Raw genomic sequence first — 9,984 nt, forward strand, 5'->3', positions numbered from 1 at the left:
CCGGTTGTGGCTCTCCTCGGAGAGGGTTTTTCAAGTTTCGTATATATTATGAGTGTGTGTGCATACACACACACACTTTGGATCTGTTGAGGGACCCCAGACCGGCTGTTTGGTGCGAACTCTATTCTCAGCCCTTGGATTTAATTCAAAGGGCCACGGAAAGAAAAGGGGGGCGACTATTCACAGCCCCGTATTTTCTCCCTTAGCCCACTATATTTCGGTAAATAGTTGTTGAAAATCATACATAATATTTCGGTAAATAGCTATTGAAAACAAGATTATATTTCGGTAACTACATGTCGAAAATATGTTCAACCTTCGGTAAACAACTGCCGAACATACATTTTCGGTAAATAGCTGTTGAAAAAAATATTATATTTCAGTAATTGTATGTTAGAAAATGTATCTCAATTACGGTAACTAACTGTCGAGTATAATTGGAAATTTTTAACGGGCTAAGGGAGAAAATACGAGGCTGGGAATCCTCCCCCCCCCCCCCCCCCCCCCCCCCCCCCCCAAGAAAAGGCCAAAAAATGCACAAATTACACTTTTCCCCCTCTGAAGTCTCACACTTGCCCCCTTCGTTCATTTCACGCAGACGCTTAGAGAGAAAGTGCAGAAGAAAATTGAACGAAGAAGAAGACGACAATGCACCAAGAAGAAGAAGAAGAAGAAGATTGAAGCCAGAAATCTATAAGCGATTATGCATCCACCAAGGTATCTCTCTCTCGAAAAATTTGGTTAGGGTTCGAGACCCTTTCAAAATCAGTAAAACCCGTTCGAAATAGGCAAAAATTAGGCCTTTTTTTGCTGATTCGAACCTCTCTCTCTCTCTCTCTCTCTCTCTCTCTCTCTCTCTCTCGATCAATCGATCTCTGCATGTTCTGCAAAAACAAGAATGGGTTTTAGGGTTTTTTTTACTCGAACCAAAAAAAGGGCTTGTTTTGAACGATGATTTTGATTTTAGGGTTAGGGTTCAAAATGATTTCAATTTTAGGCTTACAAACTAGATTTCAACTGTACGAAAACAAGAGCCTTTTTTCCTTGGGATCCACTTTGCTCACCTCTATGAAAGCTCGGTTCCTAGTCTTTTCATGTCTGTTTAGTTGCTGAGAAAATGATGGATAAGGTAGAAAGTTGGGACTTAAATCTTAAACTGTTAGTATTTTGGGCCCATGCTTAATTGTGCCTAAATGAAGGAATGGGCTTTGTTGAAGTGTGTTTACTACTCCCTCCGTCCCAAATTCTTTATCCGGTCTGCAAAACGAAGTGTTAAAAATAATACAATTTTTGCAAGAAAAAATCAAAAGTTTTTCAACAACATACTAGATATCAATGAGTATTTTTAATTTGTGAAAAAAGTTTGAATTTTTTCTTGAAAAAATTGCATTATTTTTAACACTCCATTTTGCGGACCGGACAAAGAATTTGGGACGGAGGGAGTATTTAGCATCACTTGGGGAATTATAACTGCTAACATGATTGTTTTCTATAATGCTTATCTACCTGTGTTGATTTTTGAACATGCAGGTGATGTTTCCGTTGTCATCACCATCTTCTTTGATGTCGTCGAAGTCTGTTCCATCGACAATGCCTGCTTGATCGTCGAATCAAGATGAGATAGATAATGAATATGTAGAAGAGGTATCAAGTGATTCTTCAAAACAAGAGTGTGATGAGATAGGGACTAATTAGGATGGAAAGGAGGCAACCAAAATTTTTGAAGACGAGGATGGAATGGAGGCAACCAAAAATTTTGAAGATAGGGTTGAGGAACTGTATTTTCTCTTTAATAATTACTCAATGATCCAACAATTACGTCCACCCGTAGTCAAACAAATTGCATAATGCTAAAAAGTCTAGCACAATATTTACAAGATAGGTATCATCATCTAAAGGCTTCTAAAATCCCATCAGAAGCTCGATGCAAACAGTGTAGATCTCCACTTGTGCTGCTCCTCTACGCTGTCTATTTCAATGCCTCCAAGGCCGTACAAACTTCAACCATGGCAAGTAAATGTGTCGGCATCCTAATTGGTTAGAATAGCTTCTTCAAATGTAGCTTTAGCTACCCGAGCACCTGCGATTGAGAGGTGAAGTCAATGCGAAGTTAATACAACCAGCCTTTCGATCCAAACATAGGGCTCATGTTAGGTAGTCTTAACTTTCAAGTACTCCACTGTGCAGAGAGTAACAGATTTAATGAGCGAGGAAAGAATGATAATGAAGGTTGGGCTCATGTTGAAAACATGTGTTCATTACTTATTCGAACACCAACAATTCTATCATCTTTGTGTATTCTGAAAAAAAAGATGCGCAATCCATCAAAGTCCAAATTTACTAAACAATGATGCAATTTAATTGTGCACCGGAATAATAAAGAAAAAACACAGAGAAAAAGGAATGAAAGAATAGAATACCTTAGAAGTACATGGCTGCACGAAGATGTATGTTCATCCAAGTATCACAGTTTACCAAATGCCTGTTGTAGGTCTCCCCATTTTTCAGTTCCACCAACTGTCACAAGGCACACAAACACCAAGATAAGTTTGATATCCTCGACTAAGAAGATTGAGTGTGACAAACTACTAAAAGAAGTTCCAATTTTAAAAAGGGGAGAAAATTCAAAAATATCATCAAAAAAAGCCCTTTTTTGGTTCGAGTAAAAAAAACCCTAACACCCATTCTGGTTTTTGCAAAAAATGCGGAGATCAATCGATCGAGAAAGATAGGTTCAAATCTGAAAAAAAAGCCCTAATTTTTGCCGATTTCGAACGGGTTTTGCTAATTTCGAAAGGGTCTCAAACCCTAACCAGATTTTTCGAGAGAGAGATACCTTGGTGGATGCGGAATTGTGTACAGATTTCTGGCTTCGATCTTCTTCTTCTTCTTCTTCTTCTTCTTCTTGGTGCGTCATCACCTTCTTCTTCGTTTGATTTTCTTCTGCGCTATCTCTCTCTCTCTCTCTAAGCGTCTGCGTGTAATGAATGAAGGGGGCAAGTGTGAGACTTTAGAGGGGGGAAAGTATAATTTGTGCATTTTTAGGCCTTTTCTTTCCGTGGCCCTTGGATTAAATCCAAGAGTTGAGAATAGAGTCCACACTAAACAGCCGATCTGGGATCCCTTAACAGATCCGGAGTATGTGTGTGTGTGTGTGTGTGTCTATATATATATATATATATATATATATATAGAGAGAGAGAGAGAGAGAGAGAGAGAGAGAGAGAGAGAGAGAGAGCTATATATATAATGGAGTTTTTTCCTTTGATTTTTGTGTGTGAGCTGTGTGCGTAGTGATCCCTGTTGTTTACTCGGTTATTTCACTTTACACGTGAATGTTTAACAAATAGAAAGGGAGTTTATAAATGCAACTGCGAATTTACTGCATATAACGTTTACTAGACAAAACCACAAAATCTTATAAAAATTTACTACATACAACCCAACAAATAACCAGGAACTTCCAAAATTACCCCAAACGTATTGGGTTATCCCTTTTTGAACTCTCCCCATCCCCCTTTTTTCTCACGTCGTTGTTCTCCTCTTCTTCTGTTTTCTTCTTGTCCCTTCTCTTCGTCAGACACCAAACGACACACCACCACCACGCCACACCACCACCAACATGAGCAACCTACACCACCACGCCACTGCCACGACAAGCAAGAGAAGTAGCCTTTGCCTTCACCACCATCGTTGGGTATCATCCATCATCTGCAGCACCACCATTCCGTCTACTACCGCCACACGATTGGTAATGTTTGGATTCAAATTTTTTATTTTTACAAACTATATCAGATATTAGAACTCGGTTATTGGTTTTAAATTTGAGTATTTGAATGGGAAGCCATATCCTAGAAATTGTGCCCTAGAAATCAAAACAAAATCATGCCCTAAAAATCAAAACAAAATCATGCCCCAGAAATCATTTCTTATCATGGCCAATCAATTTGGTGGGGTAAAAAAAAAATCATTCTATATGTTTTTATTTTGAATAGAATCCTTCCATGACAGTGGTATTTGAGGTTTTATACATCCACAGACACTTTGATAGTTGATATGCATATATGTCGTACCAATGTTATGTTTTTACTTGCTTGCAAAGAGCATGGGTAGTTTATTGGCGTTATCAATGGGTTTTTCTTTTCAATTCTTCTGTTTTCTTGCCTCCCATATAGATTCTAGGGTTCTCAAGTTCTCAACCTTCTATTTTTACCTGTATTCTACCATCTATGACAGTGGAATGATAGAATTCATTGATTGAGTTTGTTGCACGTTCAAGGGCTAGAATGCATGTATGGGTGGTGGTGGGTAGTTTTCATTTTCTTTTTCTCAATTCTTATTTCTTCTATTTTCTTGCATCTTTGACATTGGAATGGTAAAATTCCTCAGTTCATTGGTTTGCTCAATGTTCAAGGGCTACAGGGCATGTACTAGCTCAGGAAAATCAAGTGCTTTTGTGTGCGTGGATTCACTGATTGAAATCATTGAGAAAGCCCAAGAGAAGCTTCACAGCTACATTAATCTTGGGGTTTTCTTCGAAAGAACAGATTGTTTTGTTTCATGGATATATACAAAATGTGCTACGATTGGAGTGAAACAAAAAGTAAAAGATAATGAAGTCATTTTGGTAATTGTATTGGCATGGGTACCACATCATGAGCCAACAATTAATATATTAAAACTAATGAGATATTTCTGGCTAAGAGAGCTCGCATGAAAGTGATGGATAATTTGATCGGGACTTGAACTTTGCATTGCCGTGTTGATTCCTGGTCTACTTCATACTAGCTATAAGTTCATGGGTTTCATGTGTCAGATTCATCTTAGGGACACCAAACCATGCCAAAATTCTCCAATTACAAGGTCTCAAGGATATTTTAGGCACAGTATAAGAGTTCGATCTCTGCATAGTTTATGATTATCAGAGATATAAAAAGTGCTTGGTAGGGGGATGTTTAACATGTCGGTTGCAATCCTATACCTTAGATTCGAGTGTTTAGTGTCTGACTTGGAATACCATATGCATTTAGAAGAGTCCGTGTAACAGTTTGTAAATGTTGGAAAAAAGAGCTGCCCCATAAATGCTATGGAAGGATCTTTACTACATCTATTATAATCTTCTTTTTTTTGTTCTGAATGAGAGAGGACTATTGTTTCCCTATTTCGTGATCTGTCGAGCTCATAGTTGTTCTGTTCATGGCCTTTTGAGTGTAGAAGGTTCACCCATCAGCTATTTAAAAAAAATTTCTTATAAAAAATGGAAGCAACGAACATGCATTTAGAGTCTTAGACATCAGAACAATGATATAAGAAACTGTAGTAAATGCCAGCTATACTTGTAGTTGTAGTGCTCTAGCCCTTTCCCCAGTAAGTACTCCTCTAGTCGAATGCAATTGCTGAAACAAGGTTGAATAATCTAACTACTAAAAATTACTCTGCATGTAAGGATACCTGAAAGCTTATAAGTCACAATTCTAATCTACACAGTAGCACGTAAACTTCAATTTGAATTGTACCTTCTGCGTGTCATCCAAAACTGACTTTAGAAATGCCACACCATGCTCCAGCCACATCATTTACACACAATTTGTGACTCATGCATGGGAATTATGATGGAGAGCATAAAAATAAACACGTTGCAATCTATTAAAAATCCACATCATTCAGTTCCTAATATGGATTAGATGGAAAGAATTACAGCTACGAAATGGATAGATAAAATACTATGGAAACAGGTTACGTGACTGTCCAACTTCTCATGGGTTTCAGCCTAGAACACATCCTAGGTTGGGAAAACACAAAGAAGGCAAAAAATTCAGCAACGTCATGCAATCTACAGATGCATTGTGCATAAGATGGATTCACAGACGATATCCACATTCAGAAATTCAAAGAATAATGAAACTAAATAATAGAGCAGTAAGATACGAAGTCTAATGGATGGACTGAAGAGAATGTTGTTGTCTGTCAGTTTTATAATGGATAGACTGAAGGCAATAGTATTGCCTGTGAGTTTCATATTCTTTCTTTTTTCCTTTTCATGGAATGACACTTATATGTGCAATTTTTTTTTTTGGGCAATAAATGAAGGCCTTTTCCACTTGGGTACTAGTTTTTCTGCGTTTCTTTCTTATGATGTTTCTTTCTTATGATGTTTCTTTCTTATGATATTCTTCCAAGAATGAGTCTTATTTGCTTGCACTGTGTGAGATGTTCTATCCTTTTAGATGTTTGAAATCGAATTTTTTGACAAAAAATGAAGAGGAATCCATGTGCTAAAGGTTGATTGCTCTTAATTGATGAATATAGGAAAATGAAGAGGAATCGTCCTATTGTTTTAGCAAGGAAGAGGAAGGCTGACCAAATTTCAACTTCGAAAGTTGAAGAAGTTGGAGGGAGAGGACTATGACAGAGGCAGAAGAAGGTTATCAGAGAGGCCGGGGAGGAAGATAACAGGCCTGAGGCAGAGTAACAAGTGGAGGAGGATGCTATAGAGGCGAAGGTTTCTATAGAGGCGAAGGAGGAGGAGGAGGCCAGGCCCAATGCACAGGCAAAGGAGGAGGCCAGGCCCGATGCACAGACGGAGGAGGAGGCCAGGCCCGATGCACAGGCGGAGGAGGAGGCCAGGCCTGATGCACAGCCAGAGGTAGAGCCAGAGGTCGAGCGACATGAGGACGATGCACACACTGAGGCTTCAGCTATACGCAGAGGGCGAGGGAGAGGGCAACAACAGAGGCATGATGAGGTTCCAGTTGGTCCAGAAGATCCGAGCTTGTTAAAGGATTTTAGGAATCATGTTGCAACTGATATTTGGAGTGGTAGGGAGTGAAAGTTGTTGAAAATATATAACCACTCGCATTATCTAAAAATGTGGGAGCTATCGACAACCAATTGTAGGTTCATGGATAGGGTTACAGCTTCAGGGTTGCTTCCACTCGCTCAAATTACTTATAAGTATTGCAACAAGGTGTTAGTGTCTGCGTTTATGGAGAAGTGGCATCCAGAGACAAATAGCTTCCACTTTGGGTTTGGGGAGATGACCATTACACTTGATGGCGTGTTGTATCTTGTTGGGCTCCCAGTCGAGGGGTTAGCTGTGCATGTAGAGGTTCAAAGTAGGGAGGATTGTGTTGCTCTTGTGCATAGATGTCTTGGTGTGACAGTGGCCAAAGTGAGTGACGTTGTTTCTTGTGGTGGTGTTGAATTGCACTAGTTGAAAAATACTTACATGAATGTGGGAGACGATGCCACGGATGAGAGGGTGGATTATTGTTCACAGGCTTACTTGTTGTACCATCTCGGGACTAGACTATTTATGGACAAGACTGGAAGACTTGGGACAAGATAAGAGGTATGCTTGGGGTGTAGGAGCGTTGGGGTTTCTGTATAGGCAGATTGGACAAGCAAGCGGGAGTCACGCTAAGCAGATGGGTGGCTACACGACCTTGTTGGAGGTAGTTAGTTATTTTTAAAAAATTTGCTACATGAACTACAATTTAGATATCTTTCGCACATTAATTGCATGTATTTATTCATCAAATCTATCATTCAATTAAACACACTCTGCACAATATTCGAACTCTAGAGTTTGAAATTTTGGCAGCATTTCAAGTTTTAGAATATGATATTGTTAGCAAGTTTCGAACTCTAGAGTTTAAAATTTTGTGATAATTTCAAGTTTTAGAATATGATATTGTCAATAGGTTTCAAACTCTAGACAATATGGAGGAGTGATAAGTTTCAAACTCTAGAGTTTGCAAATTTAGCATAATTTCGAATTTTAGAGTCTGAAAATATCGGGACAAAATCAGTTTAAAAATGGAGGAGTGATTATTGTCTACAATATTCAAACTCTAGAGTTTGAAATTTTGACAAACTTTCAAGTTTTAGAATATGATATTATCCTCAATTTTCAAACTCTAGAGTTTGAAATGTTGGCATAATTTCAAGTTTTATAATCTGACAATGTCAGTGCCTGAACCAGTTTAAAAATGGAGGACTGATTATTGTCTACAATTTTCGAACTCTAGAGTTTGAAATTTTGGTAGAATTCCGTGTTTTAGAATATGATATTGTCGTCAATTTTCAAACTCTAGAGTTTGAAATTTTGGCATAATTTTAAGTTTTAGAATCTGACAACGTCGGGACAGAACCAAGTTAAAAATGGAAGAGTGATGAGTTACCTGTTGCTGTGATTTCGGCTCCGAAACTACAACATCCATGGCTACATCTTCCTTGTCAACTTCCATTTCCATTGCACACCTTTCTAATCCCCAATCAAAATGCACATTGCTCTCATATGTTGGGTCAAAGTTTTCTTCTTTACCAATGGAGGGAAAGGAAGCAATGGAGGTTTCCATTGAGAGTTAGATGTGTGAGATAAGAGTTTGGAGGCAGATGTGGACTGGGTTTATGGTGAGAGGTGGGAGCTCCTGGAGCTTGCTTCTAGTCAACAATGGTGGTGGTGAACCTGGAACAGAAGTAGGAAGATGAACCTAGAAGAAGAAAATGAAATTGAAAATATGGAGGGAAATGTGGGTTATGGGGTATATGTTTTAGATGTGGTTATATGTTTGTGGTTGTATGTAATAAAAGTAGGGGTATTTTTGTCCATTTTTCTAAGGGCATTTTTGTCCGAATATTATTTACTTAAAAACAAGTTACATGCAGTAAATTCGCAGTTGCATTTATAAACTCCCAATAGAAACCATGTATCTTTATCTCACTATCACTTCTACAAACGTCAATCAACAAGTTTTGTGGGGTTTTGAGCAAATACAATTGAGGCAATGAAGTGGAACAACACCAAGTAGACAAGGTACTGATTTTTACGAAGAAAACAATTTTATGATGTATATTTGTATTTTATGATGTTTGTTTCTCCTTTATTTTTTTTCCCTAGATTGCTGAAGCTAGGTGAATGTATTACACTATTCAAAAAAAGTACTTTTCGCTGGACACATGTTGGAAAATTTGGTGCCATAGTTGCAAGTGGGAAGAATTTACAGCAGAGTCCAGGAAACCAACAGCCCGAACTGCCACAAGTTCTATTCCTTTAACTCATACAACTACAGAATCTGATGATGTAGATCATCCGGATCCATCTGAGATCAAAACAACCAAATTGGTACTAAGGCCGAGAAAGTAAGAAGCAAAAAAAATCAGAGCTTCGAGATGTTAGATTCAAAAGAAATGGCAACAAATCAATCTAAAATAGTCGACTTGTTAGGGCATGTATACCAGCATCAGTATTGAACTGCTTTGAGGTAAAATAGAGAGCTAAGGCCTAGAAAGAACGTTGTAGCAGAGTAGTTACTGCATAGGTAAAATACATTTGGCTCCCATGGATCGGTAAAGATACCGAGGAACTATTCATCATCAATTTATTAAAATATTATTCCTTCTCTTTCTCTTCTCCCTACCACTCCCTCATTCTCTCTCTACCACTCTCTCTGTCTCACTCTAGTAATATATTTTATAAAGATAAAGAGGTATAATAGAGAGGATTGGTGTGAGGTTGAGAGGAATTTGAGTAGGTAAAATAAAAAAAGTGAATTATTGGGTAGGTAAAATATCTTTTGTTGGTGTACATGCTCTTAGACTGGTATGTAGTCTAGACGTGCTAAACTAGATGAGCTAAAGGCAATAGAGAGCCGACAAAAGGCAGACGAACATCAAAGGAAGGCCGAGAGCAGAGAGGTACAACTAAAAGTATTATCTTCGATGAATGAGAGAGAATGGAGAAACGAGGATCATAAAGTTATACTACTATTTACGGAGAAACAAGGAGAGTGGTGGGGCGGTTGTAGTGGTCGATCGTGGACGGTAGAACCCTCAAAATCTAAGTACTCAAGCCGACGCTCATGCTTAATGGAGCTTTCGCTCAAAGTTTTAATCAAATCTGAATAAATATTGAGGAATGATTTTACAACCACACACAAATACTTACACATACTCACAAAGAGAGTGGGCCCCACATACACT

At 38.4% G+C, this 9,984-nt stretch overlaps 1 long non-coding RNA gene across 2 annotated transcripts; it reads right to left on the minus strand.

The window, feature by feature from the left end:
* Positions 1–1,815: 1,815 nt before the first annotated feature.
* LOC131324416 (uncharacterized) lies at positions 1,816–2,884 on the minus strand. Of its 2 annotated transcripts, XR_009199333.1 has the most exons (3): positions 2,837–2,884; positions 2,421–2,517; positions 1,816–2,080 (listed from the first exon to the last, which is right to left on the minus strand). It is a non-coding gene; the product is annotated as an uncharacterized LOC131324416 (long non-coding RNA). The 2 variants fall into 2 exon arrangements; XR_009199332.1 differs by lacking the exon at positions 2,837–2,884 and having other exon boundaries at positions 2,421–2,634.
* Positions 2,885–9,984: the final 7,100 nt, after the last annotated feature.

This window comes from Rhododendron vialii, chromosome 1a, assembly GCF_030253575.1.
Source record: "Rhododendron vialii isolate Sample 1 chromosome 1a, ASM3025357v1".
NCBI classification, from domain to species: Eukaryota; Viridiplantae; Streptophyta; class Magnoliopsida; order Ericales; family Ericaceae; genus Rhododendron; species Rhododendron vialii.